We start from the raw sequence: 27,342 nt of genomic DNA, 5'->3' as shown, positions 1-27,342 counted from the left end.
CTCCTGAATCCAGGTGGGCGATTTCAAAGAAGCGGTTCTCTCCACAGGAAATAGAGACGGATAAAGTCAAGAACGGAAAGGATTTACTCTAGCCTAGGACGACCTCTCCAAGCGGTCCTAGACACTGGAGTTTCCTGGATTCACTAGACAGGAACGGATCAGATGCTCCTTACTACCACAGTAGAAACAGCTCCCCTCAGCTCGGCGAGTCTCTTGGCGAGACTTGACCCTCTTGGTCTGGTCGATCTGTATGGGTTTTGAGCGAGCGCGCCCGGGTAGTTGCTGGTTGGGAGGCAGGTTTCTGGAAAACAGGAGCAAGACGAGGAAATCTTCTCTCCCGGGTAGTCTCCTTAGCACGGTCTAGGAAACGGATGTCAATCCGGGTAGCTAGTGACACCAGGTCATCCAGGGTGGTAGAGATGTCCCGGCCGGCTAGCTCATCCTTAATCTGACCAGAAAGACCCTCCCAGAAGGTGGACACCAGGGCCTCGTTGTTCCAGGAAAGCTCAGAAGCGAGGGTACCGAACTGTATGGCATACTGGCCCACGGTGAGACTCCCTTGGCGGAGACAGAGCAATGGGGAGGCAGTAGAAGTCCTTTGTCCGAGCTCATCGAAGACCTTCCGGAAGGCAGTGAGGAAAGCCAGAAGGTCGGACACCAGGGAATCCCCTCTCTCCCATAGAGGGTTTAGCCATGCCAATGCTTCCCCGGAGAGGTGAGACATGATGAACGTCACCTTGGCCCGGTCGGAGGGAAACTGATGTGACAGTAGTTCAAAGTGCAGCGTGCACTGGTTCAGAAAACCCCAACATAAGACAGGGTCACCCCCAAAATGAGGAACGCAGAAAGCCAGGGTCCTGAGCTGGATGACGTGGTACTGGTAGGCAGCGGCGCTGCCAGGGCGGGTTTCGCTCGGCTCGAGGCGGACAAAGGTGGGACAGACAGTGTGTCCAGGTGAGAGTTGACAGACCGCAGGTAGGTCAGGATGGTTTCCTGTTGGGATCTCTGACGAGAAACCTCCTGGTACAGGTCAGCAAGCGAAGGAGCCTGGGGGCCACCGGGTTCCATGGCCCGTGCAAACTGTTACGGATCCGGGTGGTGGAACCTCTGTGCTGCAGTGCAAGGGGGGACCAGTGGGGCGTAGCTAGGTATCAACTCGGACTGACCAAGGTCGCAAGGCGGCTCAATCGACTCTGTGAACCAGGGAAGGACCGAGCAGAGGGACCAGGTGCTACTCTGGGCCTGTCCTTGTATGAGAGCAGGTGACTCCAACGGGTAACTGGCAGGAGCCTCCGGGTAGGCACGGCAGGTAACTGGTAGGAGCCTCCAGGTAGGCTGGCTGATAGGCACGGCAGGTAACTGGTAGGAGCCTCCAGGTAGGCTGGCAGATAGGCTCGGCAGGTAACTGGTAGGAGCCTCCAGGTAGGTTGGCAGGTAGGCATGGCAGGTAACTAGTACGTTCTCCAGGTAGGCAGGCAAGTCTGGCCCATAGAGAGACTGGCGGGTTTGGATCGTAGGCAGACCGTTGGGCTGGAGAGTACATTTGGCTGGCGGAGACAGGGAGTCTGGCTGGTGGACAGGACTGGTAGTCAGACTGGCGGACTGGACTGGTAGTCAGGCTGGCGGATAGGACTGGTAGTCAGGCTGGTGGACTGGACTGGTAGTCAGGCTAGCAGGGGGAACTGAGGGCTGAAGCAGAGTGTAGAACACAAAGCTACAACCTTTCACGGGCACCTTCATTTTAGAGGAGGTGCCTTTTATATGAGAAGTCCTCCGGCCATTGGCCGGGGACTCCTTAGGATGGCGCGCGCGGCCCTTTTAAGAGGGGGGGAGCGCGCGCGCGCCCTAAACACAGTGCCCGGGAAGATGTGCGCGCCGGCAGCAGCAGGAGAGCCGGTAGACACTGGACGGGGGCGCGGCAGTAAGGGGGACAGCGTCTCTGCCTGCCAGGGGGCAGAGACGCCTATGCTACAGGGATCAACTCTGAGAAAGGAAACTGAAGTTTTCGGAAATGCGTCAGTCCTTTCTGATCCGTCTAGGCCTTCATACCGGCATCCACCATGTGATGTGACGTCACAAAGGTCCGTCATTACTGCTGTGCGCACACCACAGATCCTTCACAGCATTACCAAGCACCGTCACGCTTAGAGAGGACGGGAGCAGCAGGTTTCTGGCCGGGACCCTGCTCCTCCCCTCTTCCCTTCACATTCACCACACCAAGAATCAAGGCAAGGATTCCTCTCACCCTGACTACAATCCACACAGGCTCTAACGTACAGAGAGTCCACCGCCGACGGGACGACCGCAGCACATTGTAATTCTACAGCCCATTCATTTTTCCATGTGCAGGCATGTGGACTAATGCTAAGCATTTTATCTGTACCAACCTCAGTGCTCTGAATACCCAATACCTCCCTTTTACATTTTTATATATACTGTGTGCAGAATTATTAGGCAAGTTGTATTTTAGAGGATTATTTTTATTATTGATGAACAACTATGTTCTCAATCAACCCAAAAGACTCATAACTATCCAAGCTTAATATTTTTGGAAGTTGGAGTGTTTTTTTTTTTAGATTTGGCTATCTTAGGAGGATATCTGTTTGTGCAGGTAACTATTACTGTGCCGAATTATTAGGCAACTTAATAAAAACCAAATGTAATCCCATCTCACTTGTTTATTTTCACCAGGTAAACCAATATCAGTGCACAAAATTTAGAAATAAACATTTCTGACAAGCAAAAACCAAAACCAAAAAAATTAGTGATCAATATAGCCACCTTTCTTTATGATGACACTCAACAGCCTTCCATCCATAGATTCTGTCAGTTGCTTGATCTGTTTTTGATCAACATTGCGTGCAGCAGCCACCCAGACACTGTTCCGAGAGGTGTACTGTTTTCCCTCCCTGTAGATCTCACATTTTATGATGGACCACAGGTTCTCTATGGGGTTCAGATCAGGTGAACAAGGAACAAGGGACCATGTCATTATTTTTTCTTCTTTTAGACCTTTACTGGCCAGCCACGCTGTGGAGTAGTTGGATGCATGTGATGGAGCATTGTCCTGCATGAAAATCATGTTTTTCTTGAACGATACCGACTTTTTCCTGTACCACTGCTTGAAGAAGTTGTCTTCTAGAAACTGGCAGTAGGTCTGGGAGTTGAGCTTCACTCCATCCTCAACCCGAAAAGGTCCCACAAGTTCATCTTTGATGATACCAGCCCATACCAGTACCCCACCTCCACCTTGCTGGCATCTGAGTCGGAGTGGAACTCTCTGCCCTTTACTGATCCAGCCTCTGGCCCATCCATCTGGCCCATCAAGAGTCACTCTCATTTCATCAGTCCATAAAACCTTTGAAAAATCAGTCTTAAGATATATCTTGGCCCATTCTTGACGTTTTATCTTATGTTTCTTGTTCAAAGGTGGTCGTTTTTCAGCCTTCCTTACCTTGGCCTTGTGCCTGAGTAGCGCACACCTTGTGCTTTTTGATACTCCAGTAACGTTGCAGCTATGAAATATGGTAAAACTGGTGGCGAATGGCATCTTGGCAGTTTCACGCTTGATTTTCCTCAATTCATGGGCAGTTATTTTGCGCCTTTTTTTGCCAACACGCTTCTTGCGACCCTATTTGCTATTTGCCATGAAACGCTTGATTATTTGGTGATCACCCTTCAAAAGTTTGGAAATTTCAAGACTGCTGCATCCCTCTGCAAAACATCTCACAATTTTGGTCTTTTCAGAGCTTTTCAAATCTCTCTTCTGACCCATTTTGCCAAAGGAAAGGAAGTTGCCTCATAATTAAGCACACCTTATATAGGGTTTTGATGTCATTAGTCAACACCCCTCCTCATTACAGAGATGCACATCACCAGATTTACTTAATTGGGAGTTGGCTCTCAAGCCTATGCAGCTTGGAGTAGGACAACATGTATAAAAAGTATCATGTGATCAAAATACTCATTCGCCTAATAATTCTGCACACAGTGTATATTTATTTTTATTTTTCTCCCTCCTGCATAAGGGATCAAGCCTATTTACACAGGGTAAAATCCCCATCCAAGCTATTTGGGAATATAATCTAGTGCCAAGACAGGCACGAACCAGCACCTGACTTGTGCTGCACAATCCATATCTGACCTATCCCAGAGGGAGCCTATACAGCCACACTGCCACCATCGGATGGCACCCACACGCGTTTGTGTTTGTACCTAAAAGGACGGCTCCCAAAGTTTATCTGAAGAACACCCACCTAAGTAACTGATCTACACAGGTATTACCCAAGCCTTCCCTCTGTGACAGGTATCCCTGCCACCCTCTCCCTAACCCTCCCTTCTCTTACAGGACAATACCTCAAAGAGACTCCTAGTGGTACATATTTTTAGTCCTCTATCAAACCTCAGAACACCTACTCCATAGGTATACCATTGATCCACATAGTAATTTGCTAACTGTTCCACTTTTAGGTCATAACTATCCATTGCTTGCAGCTCAACCCTAACTTGGGAATCTACCTCAGGCCGGACCCAAAATCACCCGTCCTCCACTTAATTACTCAGGTAAATATTCTTACTATTACCTTCAACAGATTATCACACCTCTCTTTAAACATAACTTCCTATCCTCCCTCAAAAGGGACATCTATCCAGAATCTTGTACTACATTGACCAACAAGAATCATCCATCTCTGACTTAAAATCCAGGTAACAATTGCCCTTTATTACCCCTCCACAGGTTTACTATCCCAAACCTACTGCTAAACAAATAACTTTTCTTTCTAGGGGACCTGTGCCTAAATATCCTCTATCATCAGAAGCACAGCGCACCTTTTCCAGGACCAACTGGATATACCTCGAGTGTCCTTAGCGTTAGATATAATTTAAAAAAAAACAGAATATCCTCCCCCACTTTTACCTTTTCAGTCTTTTATTGTACTCTTATAAATTTGCATTTTTTAACTACCTGGATAGTGTCATTCCCTTTCTTCCTTTTATCCGATCCCTGTTACCAGTTTGTATATATTGGATATATACTATTATTTTTATTTTACCCTTTAGATGACTGTAGTAATCATCCTTCTTGCAGCAGATTCCAAGGGCTTACCTACAAGCGCCACCAACATTTTTTACTTATTTAAAGGGAATCTGTCATGCTGAAAATTATATCTGCTCTGCATGCAGCATGGTATGGAATAGAACGGGTTGATCACATTGATAAACATTTTTATGGGAAAAAGTTCAGAAGAACTTGTATTTTGTCCATTGCAATCCATGGTTTTGTTTGCATATGAATCCAGTGGGTGATCCTGTTCAAACTGTTCAAGGAATTACAATCTTCCATATATAATCATGCATGAAGAAAAAGCTGTAATTCACTGAGTGGGACTGCCCACTGGACTCCTATGCATACAAGCACCAGGAATTTCAATTAACAATATACAAGTTGTAAAGTTTTTAAATAAAAAAAGACATACATATAATTTTTCTCAGCTTCTCCTTTTCTATACCATGCTGTACGCTCATCAGACTGCAAGTACAACGTGATAGGTTCCCTTTAAAGGAAACCTGTCTGCATGAAAATGCAGTACAATCTGCAGGCATCATGTTATAAAGCAGGGCAAGCTCAGCAGATTGATGTGTAGTGTTGTGAGAAAAGACCACGTATAACCTGTATTTTCATCATTTAATCCTCTGCTCTTTCTGGGAACTTTGGTCCAGTGGGCGGGGCTATTAATAACGGACAACTGTTTTTATATAAGTGTGCATACAGAAATAACTGTCAGTCACTGATAGGACCACCCACTGTACTGGAAATTCCAGAAAGAGCAGAGGTATAAATTAATAAATCACAAGTTATACTGAATCTTTTCTCAAATAATCACATAACATTCTGCTCACCTCTTCCTTCTCTATAACATGGTGCCCTCAGTTTGCATTGCAACTTCTTGGTGACAGGTACACTTTAAGAAGCCAGAATTTTATCATATTTGTCTATGGGTTATGTGAAGTATTGTAGAGAATTTGGACCTTTGCAATAGAGAATGTAACTTCAACATTGCTCTACTACTGAACCTTAGACAGCAACCAAATGAACATATAACCTGCTGTAAGTAAATACGTAAAAGCAATAGTGCATATAAATAACATAGAGTACTTAGTAAACACCATTTTTAATCAAATAAAGAGTAAAATTCATCCCACCAGCATCAAGGTGTAGCCAAATTGGGATAGTGCTAACTTCTAGTATTAAAACTAGTGATGAGCGAGTACCGCAATATTCGTAATCGCTATACTCGTAACGAGTACTTTGTAATAATCGTTCCGAATAGTGAGTACAATGTAAGTCAATGGGAAATGCGAGTAATTTTCTGCTGGACCCTACAAAGGAGTCTGGGGGCCTGAGGAAAAGGCTGAAATGGATGGGAAAGTGATGAAAAAGAATGCAAAGAGCCTGGAGAATATGCCTGCATGCATATCTGACTCACATATGTTTTCTGGGAATAAGTTTGTCGCAGTGTTGCGCCACTTTTACAGACACATAGGAACAACTACCAAACCGAAACTAAATTGCATTTAACAGGCCAAAAAGGTTAAGAAACAGTTTTTCCTGCATAATCACTTGTTTATAAGGCTTAATAAACCAGAGAAAGCAAAAAGTAACCCTTTTAACGTTTGTTCACACAAATTGTTGTGGCTTTTTTTCGCCTTTTACAATTGGGAGGGCCCTGATTTATACATTTTGTAGGTCCCTCTGTCATACATCATTTTTAGTTCGCTATTCCCTAGCACTTTACAAGCACAGCTAGAATGCACGAGTAGGTATGTTGATCTTTGACCTGCGATGCCTCAGGTGGCTCTGTAACATGCGTTTTGGAGGGACAGCGCTTACTTAGACATTTGGGCGGTCCCTCCATCATTGACACTCAGATAGTGGAATACATATTCCATAGCAGTTTACAATGTGCCCATTGTAGCATTGGGCTTGACCGCCTCCTCCTCCTCCTCCTCCACCACCATGTGATACTGCAGCCCTAAATTCAAATGTTCAGAGGGCCTTCAGTAGGCAAGAAAGCTGAGTTTTGTGAGAGCCCTCATGTGGCCCTCTAACATAGATTTTGAAGTGCCCTCCTTTAGAAATTTTGGAGGTGCCTTTTGTGTACATTTGAGAGTGCCCTTGTAGCACCCCGAGGGCTCGGCTGCTACAGGGGTATTGCACCTCGAACCAGAGGTGTGATATTCCACTCCTGGGTAAGGATGGAGTGTGGACCAGGACTCAGTAGCTGCATGCACCACACACACCCCATTTCCGAGGGACAGCTCAACGGTGCTCCCACAAGATAGAAGTGCAGGCATCTGTCCCTGGCTGGAGTGGGGAGGGGGTGGAATACCCAGTGGTGTAGGAGCAGATAGGGGTGGGTCTCTGGGCATAGGTAGGAGCCCATTGGTTGCTAGTCACCTGGGCTCGGGTGTCAGAAGGAGGTATATAAGGTGGGCACCATCTTAGGACAGTGTTCAGTTCAGAGAGGAGGAGAAGAAGACAGGAGTTCAGCCAGAGAGGGCTGACAGGGAGCTGTGGCTCAGTCTGGGCCCAGCTCCAGAGGCAGGCCTGGAGTGGAGGCCAGAAACAGCAGAAAGAGAGAGGAGAAGAAACGGAAAGGAAAGTAAGAAAGGAACTGGAACAGAGGAGAAAGGAAGTAAGGAACACAGAGAAAGGCCCAGAGACACGAAGGCAGAAGGAACCCCATATGCCCAGGAGATACAGGGTGAAGGGTTGGCAGAGCAGGGTACCGGAACCCAAATTGGTGGAGGCAACAAATTCCTCAGCCAAAGACCGGAGGTTGTTACCACATCTTGGTGCGGCCCCTCAATACATCCACCAGGAAGGCATACCATATAGGGTCAGGGACGCAGAGATCAGCGTGCCCAGAGAAGGCCTGAGGGAGCTGGACAAAGGTGGGTCACTGGTGGGGACGGCCAGAGAAAGGAAAGGAAGGGAGCCCTGTGCCACGCTCTGGAATTGCCTGGGAGTTGGTCAAGTCCCTTGCCTGGTGAACGCAGCACGGCTCAGGCGGTCCCTCATGTGCACAAGTGACCAGAATAACAACCGTGAGTAAAGCTTTGGAAACTGCAATTACAAGTCTCTGTGTTTCATCGCCGCACCAGCACCATCAGTACTGGGACGCTCACACCATCACTCCCAGCATCCACACTAGCTGCCCTGAGGCAATACTCCCGTGGGGAGTTATCCCATACTCGGCTGCGCAAACAACATCAGCCTCAGCGGTCTGCAGCGCAGCGGCGGTCCCCACTGACCGCAATCCACAGGTGGCGTTGTCGGACATTGTTATTACATTAAGACTGCCACTGAATTGACCACCCTGGGCACGGACCGGGTCACCGCCACGGAGAACTACAACCCCCAGCGATCCGGCTCCGGGTATCCCCCTGCACAGCACAGGGCCAGGGGGCGCGTCACCCTCACTTATTCATGTTGTAGGGCCCTAACTATTATTTGACTAATTTAAGGGCAGAGAATACAGAGAAAATGGCCAAGAGACATGGAGTACTAGAAGGTAGTAGTGAGCGCGGCCTACAATCCTCAGGTATGGCTGAACTCTGTGAACCGGAAAAATAAAGCTGCACTAGTCAACTGGATGACGAGCTCAAATATATCACTTGTGCAAGTCAATGACCAAAGGATATATGGTGCCCCTCCTCTAGGATGGGTTGGAGAAGCTTCTCCAAATGGCTTAGAGATTTTGATTGTCAATATTCCCCAGATTATATAGCAAGAGAAGACTTCTTGATACTGTACTACTTGGTCCAGTGCAGAATGTGCATCATATTTCCAAAAATTACTCCTGGGGCTGGGGGCTGTGTCATAGGTGCAGGAAGATTCCAAGACATGGGCCTCCCTTGACAAAAATTATCTACGATGGAGTACTCTAGTAGTTGTGGCCCTCAATTCAAGTTTTCAGAGGGTCATCAGTCGGTCATCAACAGTCAGTGTAAATTTCTATTGAATACGTATCCCCTATCTCAGTCACAATGTGGCACAACCTGTGACAAGGGCCTCCAATGACAAATATTAGTTTGGTAGGACTACTGTACATTCCAGATTTGTCCACTGCACAATGTGCACAGAGCTTGTGGGCTGAGTCAGGGCCGGCTCCAGGTTTTTCTGGGCCCCGGGCGAAAGAGTCACAGTGGGCCCTTTTAACACATACACGATTAATGATGCACAAATACCGCAGAGAAATCTATATATATAGTACACAGGGCCCAGCCTGCCACCTCATCCTTCACATATGCAGACATGCGCACACACACGGTACGCAGACATATGCACGCACACACACGGTACGCAGACATATGCACGCACATGTAGCGCCCCGAAGGTTCGGCCGCTACAGGGGTATTGCACCTCTGCCAGAGGTGTGGTATTCCACTCCCGGGTAAGGATGGAGTATGGACCAGGGCTCAGTTAGCTGCATACAGCACACACACCCAATTTCCGAGGGACAGCTCGACGGTGCTCCCACTAGACAGAAGTGCAGGCACGACCGACTATGTCCCTGTCTGGAATGGGGAGGGGGGTGGAACACCCAGTGCTGTAGGGGCAGATAGGGGTTGGTTCCTGAGTGTAGGAAGGAGCCCATTGGTTGCTGGTCACCTGGGCTCATGGTCAGAGGGAGGTATAAAAGGTGGGCACCATCTTAGATCTGGGTTCTGTCCAGAGAGGAGAAGACAGGGAGTAGAGGCTCTGTAGGAGCTCTACTCCAGGAGGGCCTGGAGAAGAGGCCAAGGGAAGGAGGAGAAGACAGAACAGAAAAGGAGAAGAAGAGACAGAGGAACAGAAGGGCTGAGGAACAAGAAGGTGGAAGGGACCCTAAGAACCCACGAGAATCCAGGGTGCAGGGTCAGGCAGATTAAGGGTACCGGATCCCAAGTTGGTGGAGGAGAAACAACCCTCAGCCAAAGACCGGAGGCTGTGACCATTTATTGGTGCAGCACCTCATCAAACCTGCTAGGAAGGCACCATATAGGACAGCGGAGTACGGGGCCCACGTTTACCCGCGCAAGTCCGCAGCAGCTGGACAAAAGTGGGTCACTGGTGAGGCAGGCCAGAGAGAGGATTGAAGGGGGTCCTGTGTCATGCTCCTGAACTGCCTGGGGGTTGACCGAGCCCCTCACCTGGTGGACACTGCACGGCTTGGGTGGTCACTGCTAGCGCAGAAGTGACCCGGAGCACCTGAACTGTGAGTAAAAGACATTGGACTGCACTATGTTGTCTGTGTGCTCTTTCGCCCCTCCAGCACTAACGGAACTGGGACTCCCACCACCATCACTCCCACCATCCACTACACTGCCCTGGGGCCGCACTCTCCCCGTGGGGAGTCACACCATCCCGGCTGCATCCATCATCGGCCCCAGTGGTCTGCCCTGCAGCGGCGGTTCCTAATAACCGCAATCCACGGGTGGCGTAGTCGGACATTATCTAAAACATCTAAAAGACTACCACTGGTCTGACCACCCTGAGCCAAGGGACCGGGTCGCCACTACTACCCCCATCGTCTCCCTATTGCCCGGTTCCGAGTGCCCCACGGCCCAGGGGGCGAGTCACACACACATGGTACGCAGACATATGCACGCACACACACGCACACGGTACGCAGACATATGCACGCACACACACACACGGTACGCAGACATATGCACACACACGGTACGCAGACATATGCACGCACACACACGGTACGCAGACATATGCACGCACACACACACGGTACGCAGACATATGCACGCACACACACACGGTACGCAGACATATGCACGCACACACACACGGTACGCAGACATATGCACGCACACACACACGGTACGCAGACATATGCACGCACACACACACGGTACGCAGACATATGCACGCACACGCACACGGTACGCAGACATATGCACTAACACACACACGGTACGCAGACATATGCACGCATACACACACGGTACGCAGACATATGCACGCACACACACGGTACGCAGACATATGCACGCACACACACGGTACGCAGACATATGCACGCACACACACAGTACGCAGGCATATGCACGCACACACACGGTACGCAGACATATGCACGAACACACACGGTACGCAGACATATGCACGCACACACACACGGTACGCAGACATATGCATGCACACACACACGGTACGCAGACATATGCACGCACACACACACGGTACGCAGACATATGCACGCACACACACACGGTATGCAGACATATGCACGCACACACACACGGTACGCAGACATATGCACGCACACACACACGGTACGCAGACATATGCACGCACACACACACGGTACGCAGACATATGCACGCACACACACACGGTACGCAGACATATGCACGCACACACGGTACGCAGACATATGCACTAACACACACACGGTACGCAGACATATGCACGCATACATACACGGTACGCAGACATATGCACGCACACACACGGTACGCAGACATATGCACGCACACACACGGTACGCAGACATATGCACGCACACACGGTACGCAGACATATGCACGCACACACATGGTACGCAGACATATGCACGCACACACACACGGTACGCAGACATATGCACGCACACACACACGGTACGCAGACATATGCACACACACACACACGGTACGCAGACATATGCACTAACACACACACGGTACGCAGACATATGCACGCATACACACACGGTACGCAGACATATGCACGCACACACACGGTACGCAGACATATGCACGCACACACACGGTACGCAGACATATGCACGCACACACGGTACGCAGACATATGCACGCACACACACGGTATGCAGACATATGCACGCACACACACGGTACGCAGACATATGCACGCACACACACGGTACGCAGACATATGCATGCACACACGGTATGCAGACATATGCACGCACACATGGTACGCAGACATATGCGCGCACACACGGTACGCAGACACACGCACACACACGGTACACAGACACACGCACGCACACACGGTACACAGATATGTACACATACACACATTTTTGTACAAATTCTTAAAAACATATATAAAACAGACAAATATATATACACAGTTATACACACTGACATTCACATACATGCACTCACACAGACCCATTACAAATATTTTTAATATGGGGATTGGGGAAGCCTCACTCACCTGTCCCCGGTCCAGTGTCCTGTCCAGCAGCTCCTCAGGTATGGGGCAGTGCAGGGCCCCCGGCGTGTAACAGACATCATGGCCCTGGACCATTAGAGGGGCCCACTTGCGGTCGGGTCGGGTCCGGGCCGCTCCCCCCCCCATCTGTGCAGGACCTCCGACGGTGCTTGATTGCCGGCACACCCCCAGACATGGCCGTGCGCTGTGCGGCTGTGTCTGCTAGTAATGACGCGGCAGGGGCGACACACAAGTACAATTAAAGGTCATTACTAGCAGACACAGACGCACAGCGTGCGGCCATGTCTGTGACTGGGGGAGTGCCGGCAATCAAGCAGCGCCTGCGTCACTGAACAGGTGCCGAGGAAGCGGCCAAGACCCCGACAGTGAGTGGGCGGTGGGCCCCGCCAGTGAGTGGGCCGTGGGCCCCTCTGATTTTCCAGGGCCCCGGCACTTGCCCGGGTACGCCGGGTGCTGACGCCGGCCCTGGGCTGAGTCATGGTTGACGCAGGAAGCCACCATCCCAAGGGCCTCCAATCACAAATAGTAGTTAGGCTGGAGTAGGAATACTGTCCTGGTTTGACTACTGCACAATATGCATAGGATTTGTAAAAATTAGCCCTATGGGCTGTGTCATGGTTGACTCACTATTTTGGCTGTGCCTGTGACAGCTAGCTTGGCTTGTGCCATCAACATTTGAAAATCTGTCAACAAAACCCAAAATGCCAAAAAAGCCTGTTGTTAAGGGACGTGGACGTGGTCTTGTCAGTGGTGCACGAGAAGGCACTCAGTCTGTGTCAGGTCAGAAGAATCTTGATGCATCCACTATGTTCCTGGAAAAAGTTCCCGGTATGAAACGTAAACGTGTGTGGAAACCAGAAGAGCGAGAGCAGATTCTGTCTTGGATAGCAGACAAAACCTTTACGCATTTGTCAAGCAGCAACAAATCTTCCATGACCACACAGTCTACTGTGGATACACAGAAGGCTGGCCCTTCCAATCCTGAAGTCTGGTTCTCCTTCCTCCCGCCATTATCAGTCACAGGAGACATATGACCCCAAGCTTGGCCACTCCAAGGATCTGTTTGGTACGTATCCTTTGGTTGGCTCTTGCCTATCACCATGCAGCATTGAAGAGGGACAAGAGGAGGTGGCGTGCGTTGATGCTCAAGTATTTGAGGACCTACGGCCAGAAGAAAGCCACTTGCAGGAATGTCATTTACTGTCCTCAGAGGTGGAGGCTGATGATGATGAAACACAGTTGCCATCAGGTCAGCCTACAATGTCAACTGGGAAGGAAGATGAGATGGAAGACGAGGTGGTCAATGAGGAGTCCACTGATCCAACCTGGATCGTTGGCATGCATAGCCATGACAACAACACAGAGGAAGATGGATATGTAGCACCAACACAGGCACCAAGGGGTCGTGGTTTTCCCAGAGTGAGAACTGGGTCAACTGTTCTCAAGAGCATCCCCGCTGTGCGCAAAGTCAGGGCTATGGGGTGTTCAACTGCTGTGTGGAATTTTTTTTTCTGAAATTCCTTCAGAGAAAAATATTGTGGTTTGTAGCATCGGCCATACCAAGTTGTGCAGAGGCCAGGGCAAAGGCAACCTGAGCACCACCAGTATGAGAAACCACACGGCAGCCAAGCACCCCAGTAGGTGGACGGAACACCAGGGTACCAAATCTGTGTCTGCAGGTCTAACCAATAATAATAATACTCTTTATTTATATAGCGCCAACCTATTCCGCAGCACTTTACAATTCATAGGTTCATATTCAACAGTCATAAGTAACATAGCTAAAGATAATACAATAATTAAAGCAAAAATAATGACGACCCTGCTCGTATGAGTTAACAATCTACAATGAGGTGGGGGTGACACAAAGTACAGGGGCTTAATTACAATGATGATCCAGCCATCTTGAAGGAATGAGGGATAGATAAAGGCTGCATGAGCTCATCACCAGCTAGTATCTGTAGTGCTTTTGGGTTTGGTGGAGACTTATGCCATGTCGCCTGGGCTATGTCCTTCAGAATCTGCTGTTCAAGGAGCAGGCACTCATACCTCCTGCCCACAAGCTGCAGTTGCTCATACACAACAAACATCAACCACATCCACTTCCTTGCGCCGGCAAAGTGTCCAATTGTCCGTGCCTGTGAGCTTGGAAAGAATGCATAAATATCCAGCCATGCACCCACAGGCACAAATACTAAACTCGCACATTGCCAAATTGCTAGCTGTGGAGATGTTGCTGTTTAGGCTTGTGGGAGCACAGTCTTCCGTTGTCTCCTGGCTGTGGCTGCCCCACGATAGTGTTCCCAGCCGCTACTATTTTGCCCGGTGTGCCGTTCCTGCGTTACACAAGCACGTGTTAAACAATCTGAACCACGCTCTTACCAATGCCGTAACCCGGAAGGTCCACCTAACAACAGACACCTGGACAAATTGTTGTGTACAGGAACGATACATTTCTGTCATGGCACACTGGGCGAACCTGGTGGAGGGTGGGACAAAGGTGCAAACTGGAACATCACACATCCCACCCACGCTAAGAATGGCGGGCCCAACTACTATCAGCGTTTCCACCTCTTCATATTGCACTTCCTCTCTCCCCTTCTCCTGCTCCTCATCCTCTGCTGAATTACCCTTCCATCACTGCCAAGCTGGGACCTGTGCAGCAGCGCATTGGCAAAGTGGCAAGATGCTCTGCTGAAGCTGATCTGTTTAGGTCAGAAAGCAAACACTGCAACAGAGCTGTAACAAGCTTTAAAACAACAGACCGATCAGTGGCTCTCCCCGCTGCACCCACAACCCGGTCTGGTCGTCTGCGATAATGGGTGTAATCTGGTGGCGGCTTTAAAGATTGGCAAGCTGGTACACGTGCCATGCATGGCTCACGTGCTGAACCTAGTTGTTCAGAAATTTCTGAAAACTTTCCGTGACTTGCCGTACATAGTTGAGAAGGTGCGCCTTATTAGTGCCCATTTCCACCATTCCTCTACAGTTTTTGCTGCTTTTACAGCGCTGCAAAAGTGCTTGAATTTGCCAAGTCACCGACTCATTTGCGACCTGCCCACGGAGTGGAACTCCACCTATCAATAGAGATGAGCGGTGTTCGAATCGACCTGTTCACCAATTTCAAATTCGAGCTGTTTTGGGCGGTGTTCGAGCCGTTCGACAAACCCGAACGATTTGAAAAAAATCCGGCTGTTGGAGGTTATGTTCGATAACTGTTCGTGCACCAAAATCGTAACTGGATTTTTTCACAGTAATGCTGATAATCAATGTTATAATACACAGTTTGAGTGTACAGCGGGGCGGGGGGAGGGGCATGGGATGGATCTCTGCAGAAATAATTAAGATCTCCATTTTTTTTTCTCTTTCCCGCATTTACAGTGGGGAGGTGCAGTCTGTCAGCCTATCAGCAGCGCACACACGGAGCAAAGTGCTTTTTTTCACAAAAGCAAGGGCATGTGTCATTGGCTGTGTATGTCACATGTCCTTGCCCTATAAGACCCAGCCATTTTCCCCGTCACCACCATTTTCTCACTGCTGCAGCTGAGTGTTAGACGGCACTGCTGCTGCTGTTAGCGCTATATTGTGTAACTGAATTGCAAGCGAATTTTCTCTTAAATAGACAGAAAGGTTTAGGGAGTAGGGACTAGTTTGTAATTGCAGCCCTTTTGAGGGCTAGGTTACAGCAGTTCCTAGCACTTTTAGCAGGCAGGTCTGTGCTCTTAAATAGACAGATAGGTTGGGAGTAATGACTAGTTGTAATTCCAGCCCTTTTGAGGACTAGGTTACATTAGTTCCTATCACTTTTTGCCAGGCCGGTCTGTTTTAGTGCTGTGCAAGTGTTTTTCACAGCATTTGGCTAAATCTAGCTAAGCAAATCCTTTTGGGCCTCTTGCAGTGTGTTAGTCAGTGGAGAAGCGTATCTGTGTTGCAAGCTACACCACCTGTGTATGTAATACAATTTTTTTACTGCACCTAGACAAGTAAAACCTTTTGGGCATAGTAGCAGTGTGTGGTACTCATTGTATTAGGCCATCTATACCAAGCTCCACCAGCTTTGAAATTAATAATAATTTTTAGCTGCATCTAGCCCGGAAAATAATTTTGGGCATAGTAGCAGTGTGTGGTACTCATTGTATTAGGCCATCTATACCAAACTCCACCAGCTTTGAAATTAATAATAATTTTTAGCTGCATCTAGCCCGGAAAATAATTTTGGACATAGTAGCAGTGTGTGGTACTCATTGTATTAGGCCATCTATACCAAACTCCACCACCTTTGAAATTAATAATAATTTTTAGCTGCATCTAGCCCGGAAAATAATTTTGGGCATAGTAGCAGTGTGTGGTACTCATTGTATTAGGTCATCTATACCAAGCTCCACCAGCTTAGAAATTAATAATAATATTTAGCTGCATCTAGCCCGGAAAATAATTTTGGGCATAGTAGCAGTGTGTGGTACTCATTGTATTAGGCCATCTATACCAAGCTCCACCAGCTTTGAAATTAATAATAATTATTAGCCGCATCTAGCCCGAAAAAAAAATTTTGGGCTTAGTAGCAGTGTTTAGTGCTCATTGTATTAGGCCATCTATACCAAGCTCCACCAGCTTTGAAATGAATAATAATTTTTAGCTGCATCTAGACAGGAAAATAATTTTGGGCTTAGTAGCAGTGTGTGGTACTCATTGTATAGGCCATCTATACCAAGCTCCACCATCTTTGAAATGAATAATAATTTTTAGCTGCATCTAGCCCGGAAAATAATTTTGGGCTTAGTAGCAGTGTGTGGTACTCATTGTATTAGGCCATCTATACCAAGCTCCACCAGCTTTGAAATTAATAATAATTTTTAGCTGCATCTAGCGCGGAAAATAATTTTGGGCTTAGTAGCAGTGTGTGGTACTCATTGTAATAGGCCATCTATACCAAGCTCCACCAGCTTTGAAATTAATAATAATTTTTAGCTGCATCTAGCCCAGAAAATAATTTTGGGCATAGTAGCAGTGTGTGGTACTCATTGTATTAGGCCATCTATACCAAGCTCCACCAGCTTTGAAATTAATAATAATTTTTAGCTGCATCTAGCCCGGAAAATAATTTTGGGCATAGTAGCAGTGTGTGGTACTCATTGTATTAGGCCATCTATACCAAACTCCACCAGCTTTGAAATTAATAATAATTTTTTGCTGCATCTAGCCCGGAAAATAATTTTGGGCATAGTAGCAGTGTGTGGTACTCATTGTATTAGACCATCTATACCAAGCTCCACCAGCTTTGAAATTAATAATAATTTTTAGCTGCATCTAGCCCGGAAAATAATTTTGGACATAGTAGCAGTGTGTGGTACTCATTGTATTAGGCCATCTATACCAAACTCCACCACCTTTGAAATTAATAATAATTTTTAGCTGCATCTAGCCCGGAAAATAATTTTGGGCATAGTAGCAGTGTGTGGTACTCATTGTATTAGGTCATCTATACCAAGCTCCACCAGCTTAGAAATTAATAATAATATTTAGCTGCATCTAGCCCGGAAAATAATTTTGGGCATAGTAGCAGTGTGTGGTACTCATTGTATTAGGCCATCTATACCAAGCTCCACCAGCTTTGAAATTAATAATAATTATTAGCCGCATCTAGCCCGAAAAAAAAATTTTGGGCTTAGTAGCAGTGTTTAGTGCTCATTGTATTAGGCCATCTATACCAAGCTCCACCAGCTTTGAAATGAATAATAATTTTTAGCTGCATCTAGACAGGAAAATAATTTTGGGCTTAGTAGCAGTGTGTGGTACTCATTGTATAGGCCATCTATACCAAGCTCCACCATCTTTGAAATGAATAATAATTTTTAGCTGCATCTAGCCCGGAAAATAATTTTGGGCTTAGTAGCAGTGTATGGTACTCATTGTATTAGGCCATCTATACCAAGCTCCACCAGCTTTGAAATTAATAATAATTTTTAGCTGCATCTAGCGCGGAAAATAATTTTGGGCTTAGTAGCAGTGTGTGGTACTCATTGTAATAGGCCATCTATACCAAGCTCCACCAGCTTTGAAATTAATAATAATTTTTAGCTGCATCTAGCCCAGAAAATAATTTTGGGCTTAGTAGCAGTGTGTGGTACTCATTGTATTAGGCCATCTATACTAAGCTCCACCAGCTTTCAAATTACTAATAATTCTTAGCTGCACATTGCCTGTAAAATAATTTTGGGCATATTAGCAGTGTGTGTTACTCATTCTATTAGGCCATCTATACTAAGCTCCACCAGCTTTCAAATTACTAATAATTTTTAGCTGCATCTTACCTGGAAAATAATTTTGGGCCTGTAGCAGTATTTGGTACTCATTCTATTAGGCCATCTATACCAAGCTCCACCACCTGTGTATCTAATAAAATTGTTTTACTGCTTCTAACCGAGCCAAACCTTTTGGGCTAGAACCACAATTTGGCCACTCAGCTCTGCTCGGTTTCCATCCATCGTTTTTTGTGCACACAACTCCAGAGTTGTCAATTAGTTAACCACCAAAATGAGTGGCAAAAGGCCTGCTGCTGGTGGAAAGGGGAATAGGCGTGTTGGGAAGGGAAAAAAAGGTTGCGTCCGTGGGGTAGGTGTTAAAGAAACAGTAACATCTGCAGAAGAAAGACCATCTTCCAGTCAAACTAAGACGTCTACTTCTTTTAGTGGACAATGTGATACGATCCCTTTCTTACAGCCACGCCCATCGCTACAAATTCCAGATGACGCACAAAAACAGCAGGTGCTTCAACGGATATCAAGTGCTCCTTTAAGTGGGCTCCCCTCCACCTCAACTTCAACATCACAAATACTCCAGTCCTCAGAGGTGTCACCCCAATCGCACTTGCTTCCTCACAGGACCCAAGTCTCCAGCTGCCCGTCTGAGTATGGGGTAGAACAGATGGTTGAGTCTGCATTGCTGTTTACTCATACTATAGCCTGGGAATAAGAGGTCGGCTCCAGAGCTTCTGTGAATCCAGATGAGGAAATGATCTGCACTGATGCCCAGAATGTTTATGAGTCGGATCCAGGACCAGATGAAGAAGAATCTGAGCATAATGTAGACCCTCATTCCCAAACTGTAACTCCTGTTGGTGGAGACAATGATGAAGACGATAATGAGACTCAAATTCCTGATTGAAGCGACAACTTGAGTTTTTTGTCAGGGCAGGAAAAGGTGGGCTCTGAGGACGACGAGTGTGAGAACACACAGGGTGATGATGACGAGGTTGCAGATCACACTTACGGTCAACCCACAGTCAGCCAGTCAATGAGGTCAGCAGAAGAGGTAGAGGAGGATGCTAGTGACGACGAGGTCAGGATGCGCCTTCCTGGACAGAGACGTTTTACTGGAAGCACTTCAACAACTGCATCCTCAAACACAACTCTGCCTCTGACCACAAGTCGTGGTGGCTCTTCAGGTCGCATGGGTTCTAAGCCTTGCATAGCCTGGGCATTTTTTCAGATTGATAAGGATGACCCAACTCATGTTATCTGTAACATTTGTCACCAAAAGCTAAGTAGAGGCCAAAAAATCCATAGTTTGAGTACTTCATGCATGAACCGTCACATTGATATGAAGCATACGTAAGATGCAGTGGGAAGCTCACTGTGCTACAATGCAGCCTAGCGGGCCGGGCCAACCACCGTCTGCCCCATCTTGTGCATCCACGGCCTCTTCATCCTCTGTGACTGGGGGGACAGCAGTCACACCTGTTTTGAGATGCAGACCTGCCACCTCTTTACCCGCAACAGCCAGTGTGATTGGCAGGTCATCATTTCATTTGGAAGTGGAAACACCAGCTGGTGTTGAGCGTTCTCCGGCATCGAGAGCACCATCTTTGGATCAAGGCAACCTAACTTTTCTGCCTGCATCTTCCTCACAGACCGTCAGTTTGCCGGGGACACCCTACTTAACCCTGTCTAAGCACAACAGCCAGCCCTCGGTCCCTCAGATGTTGGCAAGTAAAAGACCATTTCCTCCTAGCCATGAGAAAGCTAAGAGGTTGAATTTCAGCATCTGCAAGCTGTTGGCTACAGAAATGCTGCCTTTCCGCCTGGTGGACACAGTGGATTTTTGAGACCTTATGTCCGTCGTAGTGCCCCAGTACCAGATGCCCAGTCGGCACTACTTCTCAAAGAAAGGTGTGCCTGCACTCCACCAGCATGTCACACTCAACATCACCGCTTCTTTGAGAAACTCTGTGTGTGACAGGGTGCATTTCACCACAGACACTTGGACGAGTAGGCATGGACAGGGGCGTTACATGTCGCTGACTGGGCACTGGGTATCTATGGTGACAGCAGGACAAGGGGCTGCTGTCCAAGTCTTGCCGTCCCCACGAGTTGTGCGTCAATCCTCTTTATCTCGAACTTCTTCCACTGCTTCTGCCTCCTCAACCTCCTCTCGGTCCTCCACCTGCACCCAAAGCTAGTCTGGTCATTCCACCCGCTTTCTAAGTGGGCAAAAGGGATCCTGCACACCTCCTTACTATGCTGGCAGCAGGGCTCAACGTCATCAGGCGGTTTTTACTTTGAAATGTCTGGGAAATGTGAGTCACACAGCTGAGGAGTTGTGGTCAGCTCTGGAGAACCAGTTTCATGAATGGTTGTCTCCACTGGACCTGCAACCAGGGAAGGCCGTGTGCAACAATGCTGCAAACCTGGGTGCAGCCCTTCACCAGGGCAATGTCACACACGTGCCTTGTATGGCTCACGTGTTGAACCTGGTTGTCCAGCAATTTTTAGCCCACTATCCCGGACTAGATGGCCTTCTGCAGAGGGCATGGTCGCTGTGTGCTCACTTCCGCCATTCGCATCCCGCAGTTCAGCGACTTACATCTCTACAGAAGTCGTTGGGCCTGCCACTTCACCGGCTAAAATGCGATGTGCCAACACGGTGGAATTCAACTCTGCACATGTTGCAGCGACTGTGGCAGCACCGACAAGTCCTGTTGCAATACGTTCTGACTTATAGCCTGGGCCAACGAGATCCAGAGGTGGGGCAAATCACGCTGGAGGAGTGGTCTCAGATCAGGGACCTATGCACCCTTCTGCACAGTTTTGAAATTGCGATGAAGATGTTTAGTGCTGACGATGCCATTATCAGCATGACTATTCTGGTGATTTACATGCTGGAGCAAATGTTAAACAGAATTCGGAGTCAGGTGGTGGGACAAGAGGAGGTGGAGGAAGTAGAGGAGGAGGAGTTGTATGCGGAAGGGCTAACATCTGCAATGTCCAGACGGTCGGCAGCACCAAGGCAGCAGGCATGGGAGGGTGGGGAAGAGGGATTAACCAGGGCGCATGGAAGAAGCCAAACTAGTGAGGAAGGTGCAGGAGCCCAGGAAGAAGTGGAGGACGAACTGGCAATGAGCATGGAAGACTCATCAGATGAGGGAGACCTTGAACACATTTCTGTTGTGCGAGGTTGGGGGGAGAGGGCAGAGGAAGGAAGCATGATTCTTACCTCGCCATTTATCCCATTGTGAGTCAGAGAAGGACTTCCCCAGTTCCCTTTCCCATGCACCGCAGAATCCTGGCCTATTGTCAGTTACCTGGGCAATGAGGAGATTAGACAGTAGGGAGATGGAGTGTGTAGGGGGTGACAATGATAGGCTCAATTTTACAAAGTTTGTGAGATCTCTATGAAGATGTGTGTGCTTCTTCACAGTTGAATAGAAGTGTTGTAACTGGTTATATTCAAAATTAGCCTTCGGGGAAGTGGCTCTTCCCTGTAACAAGTCATTGAGGGGGAGCAGCGAAGTATTGGAGATGACATGAGAAAATAATATCGGATGTGATTTATTTGAACCGAGAAATCTATTTGCAGATAGTCCTGGTGGGAAATCTGGATTATCTGAAATCAGGAGCAAGGGGCCCTGTGGGTCGATTGAGGATAAGCTTTTTTTGGGGATCTCAAAGCCAAAGCAGTGGCATAAGTACTATATGACATGAGGCCAAGAGAGGGGACAATTAAATGGGCACACCATGGAAGAGTGGTAAGAGCTTTAGGACAAATGGATTGAGCTATTTTGACCCACAATTTCCCCTCCGAATGATGGAAGAAGTCCAGGATTCTAGCGTGTACTTCTGCCATGTAATACCTTCTACAATCCGGAAGGCTAAGGCCCCCCTTTTGTTTGAGTCTGATCAGAACGTCCCCCCGAATGCGTGGACGCCCACTTACCCAGATAAATCAGCAAAAGCTACTGCGTAGTCTTTTCCAAAAATTTGAGGGAATTACCATGGGAATGGTTTGGAAGAGGTATAAGAGTTTAGGTAGGACGTTCATTTTTAGTATATTTATTCTGCCGAACCAGGAAAAATCCTTCACCGGCCAAGAAGTAAGATCTCTATGGAGTTGTTCAATAAAGGGCCCAAAATTAAGATAAAATAGACGTGAGAGGTCTCTATGAATACAAATTCCTAAGTATTTGATATCCTGTGAGGGCCAGGCAAAGGGAAAGTTGGACTGGATGGAATCCTGTATGGATTTGGGGAGGAAGACATCGAGGGCCTCAGACTTCGCTGCATTGATTTTAAAATTTGACCATGTAACAAAGTGATCTATTTCAGCCATAACGGCAGGGATGAATATATGTGATTGAGTGATATATACTAGGACATCATCAGCAAATGCAGAGCACTTGTACTCGGTGCCTCCCACCTCAATCCACCTAATATTGGGGTTATGGCGAATTGATGAGAGCAGGTGCTCCATCACTAGGATGTATAAGAGAGGGGACAGAGGACATCCCTGCCTTGTCCCAATGGTGATTATGAAAGGTGATGATAATGTTCCATTTATCTTCAGCCTAGCTGACGGATTGCGATACAGGGCCATGATTTTGGCTATAAAAGGGTCCCCTACCCCAAGCTTTTTAAGAGAATAATATATGGCATGCCAGGAGACTCTATGGAATGCTTTCTCAGCATCCAACGAGAGTATCTAATTACAAATTTTTAACTGCATCTAGCCCAAGCAATACTTTGGGCCTAGTAGCAGTGTCTGCTAGTCATCGGATTAACCCAGCTGTTAAGCAAGCTATACCACCTGTAGTTTGAACACTTAATTTTTTCAAAGGAAATGGTTCGGGCCCCCGAGACACTCAGTGAAGAGCATCGGGGAGGCACCCCAAGGCACAGGGGCTGGGACTGGCGGTAGGACGCCTTGCGGTGGACCGCCAAGCTCGATCCTTATAAAAGCTTTTTAATTGCAGCAGCTTTAGTGGACGCTACTGGAGCTGGAATTACCGCGGCTGCTGGCATGAGACTTGCCCTCCAATAGATCCTTGTAAATGGATTTAAAGTGTATTCATTCAAATTAGAGAGACAATTTAAATTAAAAAGATTAGACCTGCCTCCACCACAGGGGGGCTCGCTCGACCCACCAGCGGACAGGCATCAGTATTGGGAGAGGGGGGCTGGCCGTCAGGGTCCACCGCGGCTCTGGCACAAACCCGGCGACACGGAGGTCGCACGGACAGGAACGGACTGGCCGTGTCAGCTTCGCACTTTTTTGGCTTTAGAAGGGCATGACATGCCTATATCTGTGTCTCCTCCTGCTTTTACTCCTCCACCTCTTTTCTTTTCGCATGACTATATGTACTTGTCACTTTTCCATGCGTTAGTTGTGTCTTCTGAGCAGTTTGTCAGCTTTTGGACACCTTTGAAGTGTTTTATATGTGTTTTCTATGTGTTTCTATGTGTTTTTGTTTGCCTGCCATTGGTTTTAACGGTGTTCGAAGGTGTTCGACGAACAGTTCGGCGAACATACAAGTGTTCGACGAACGAACCGAACTCGAACACTACGGGGGGTGGCTCAACCCTACCTATCATATGTTGGCGAGAATTAGTGAACAGCAGAGGGCAGTAGCTGAATACCAGCTTCAGCATGCCGGTCAGACTGAGAGTCAGCCACCACACATAACAACTGTCGGGTGGGTGTGGATTGCTGACATTTGTGAGGTTCTTGAGAACTTTGAATACTGCACCAACCTTGTGAGCGGTGATCAGGTTATTATCAGCGTAACCATCCCGAGGAGAGGATGGGTACTGTTTCTACTGTTGGGGACACAGAACATTTGCCTTTTGGCAGCTTGGCCCACATGGCACTGTTCATGTATAAGTGTCTGTTGCAAGACCCTCATGTGATACACATTTTATCCAACAGTAATAATAATAATAATTTTTATTTATATAGTGCCAGCATATTCTGCAGCACTTTACAATTAAGCGGAGACATGTACATACAATAAATTCAATACAAGACAGTTTAAACAAGTACATTAGGAGTGAGGTCTCTGCTCGCAAGCTTCCATTCAACAAGTAAATGGGTGGACATAATAGGTGAAAAGCGCTTGTTATTTCAGGTCAGGCAATTATAATAAGTAGGAATTTTCATATAAGACTGCATGATCCGGTCATCAGCCAGTATGTTTAAGTGCAATAATCAAGTATCCAGTGTAGTTATTGTGTGCATGGAGGGTGTGGAGAAAGATGAATAGTAGGGTGCAGATTCAGAATAATATTTAGAAGGAGGGAACAGGGGAAAGTTAGTAGGCTTGTTTAAAGAGATGGGTTTTTAAAGCGCGCTTGAAGACGTGGTGGTTAGGCATCAGTCGGATTGTCTGGGGTAGAGCATTCCAGAGAACTGGTGCAGCAGGAGAGAAGTCTTGGAGATGGAGATGCGAGGTTCGGATTATGGGGGATGTTAGTCTTAGGTCATTTGTAGAATGGAGGGCACGTGTAGGGCGATATACGGAGATGAGAGAGGAGATATAAGGCGGTGCAGAACTGTGGAGAGCTTTGTGGGTGAGAGTGATGAGTTTATATTGGACCCTGTAGCAAATGGGCAACCAGTGTAATGACTGGCACAAGATGAAGGCATTGGTGAAGTGGCTGAACAGAAATACAACCCTGGCTGCCACATTCAAGATGGATTGAAATGAAGAAAGGTTGGTAAGAGGGAGACCAGTCAGAAGAGAGTTATAGTAGTCCAGACAAGAGTGAATAAGACCGACAGTAAGAGAAAAAGGTGAGAAAAGGTTGGATTTTGGAGATGTTTTTAAGGTGCAGGTGACAAGAGCGACCTATACTTGCTCTTGTAAATATCGCCTAGTCTGTACAGTCTGCAATTGGGGTGCAAAGACTTTGGAGATCCATGACTTGCTAATCTTGATGAAAGTTAGGCAGTCTACACTTTCATGGAACAGCCGGCTGCACTTATCCGTCAGGACACCACCAGCAGCGCTGAAGACACGTTCTGAGAGAATGCTGGCTGCCGGGCCTGATAAAACCTCCAAGGCGTGACAGACGAGCTCGGGACATTAGTGATGAGCGAACGTGCTCGCCACTGCTCGGTACTCGCCTGAGCATCACTGTGCTTGACGAGCTTGGCGCTCGGCGAATATTTCCAGGTTGTTCGGGTGGGAACTCGGAGCCAATGAACATGCAGGGATTGCCTGCCATGCATTGCAGTGCCATAGCCATGTTGGTTGTGGGCATTACAGTCATTGGCTGGCGGCACATCATCACCAGGTGTATATAAGACGGGGCGTCACCATGCTCGACAGATTCTACTCCGAAACCAGGCAGAGCTGCTGCTATATATATATATATATATATATATATATATATATATATATATATATATATAGATATAGATATAGATATAGATATCTAACTGAACTAACAGTCCTTCTGAGGACTAATCGAGCTGCAAATATTCAGTGGTGAAAGTAGGAGTTAGGCAGGCAGGCAGTGTATGTGTTATGATCTGCAACAAGTACTAAGGAAAGAAGGGGAAAGCTTTCCCTACAGTAAGACTAAGCTGAATCCCTACAATGTAGCGGGCTGCCTGTTCCTAGTGAACGGACCCGCCTTAGTCCTAGGCTAGTGTGAACGAAGACCTATAGAATAAAGGGAAGGGGTCCCTAAAAGAACTAAGGACTGGAACAAAAATGGAACACCTCCTGAACAAAGAAAGTTGTTGCAGAACTCAAAAAGATAAACTGACAAAAAGGTACTAGAGATAGGCACAGAAGTACCTGGCTAGCAAAACAGTCAAACACTGTCCAGCGCATCCAAAATGGCGGAGCTGGAATAAAAAGGCAGATGCTCACATGACCGCAAAACACAAAATGGAAAAAACAAACAGGAGGGTTCTAACAGTACCCCCTCTTTTAAGAGGATTCTTCAGATCCTTCAGGCCCAGGCCTATCCGGAAACCTCTTGTGGAAAGCTCTAACAAGCCTAGGATCAGAGACATCATCCGCCTTTACCCAGAAGTTATCTTTGGGACCGAAACCCTTCCAGGAGGCGAGATACTGTAATCTCCCTCTATGCCATCTAGAATTCAAGATACGAGAAATTTCATATTCGCCGTCTTCCACCACAGGAGGAACTAAGACAGTGCCATCCATATCAGATACATCCGCCTTTTTCAACAAGGAAACATGAAACACAGGATTAATCTTCCAGGAAGTAGGGACATCCAACCTAACCGCAGACGGGTTAACAACCTGAAGCACTTTAAATGGACCCACAAACTTAGGACCCAGTTTTTTAGAAGGAATCCTCAACCGCAGGTTCCTTGAGGACAACCAAACCATGTCACCCACAGTAAACAAAACCTCCTTACGTTTCCTGTCAAAATACTTCTTGGATTTCTTGCTAGCCTCTTGAAGGTTGCAACGTACAATAGTCCAAACTCTCTCAAAATCACCGGAAAAATCCTCCTAAGGCACCGCTGACCCCAATTTGGAGAACCAACCAAAAGACGGATGATTCCCGCTACAACAAAAAAAAGGAGAACACCCAGCTGAGGAGGATATATGATTGTAAAGAGCAAATTCGGCAAGAGGCAGAAACTCAGACCACCCCTCTTGATTGTCCGCCACAAAACATAGCAAAAACTGTTCTACATGCTGGTTCTTTCTTTCAGTCTGTCCATTAGACTCAGGATGATAACCAGACGAAAATGACAAATGGACTCCCAACCTGTCACAAAAAGCACGCCAAAAGCGAACAACAAACTGAGGTCCTCTATCAGAAACAATATCTGTGGGA

This window comes from Phyllobates terribilis, unplaced genomic scaffold, assembly GCF_046119375.1.
Source record: "Phyllobates terribilis strain yellow unplaced genomic scaffold, ASM4611937v1 Scaffold_4__5_contigs__length_816908805, whole genome shotgun sequence".
NCBI lineage: Eukaryota > Metazoa > Chordata > Amphibia > Anura > Dendrobatidae > Phyllobates > Phyllobates terribilis.
This window is presented reverse-complemented; position numbering follows the sequence as displayed.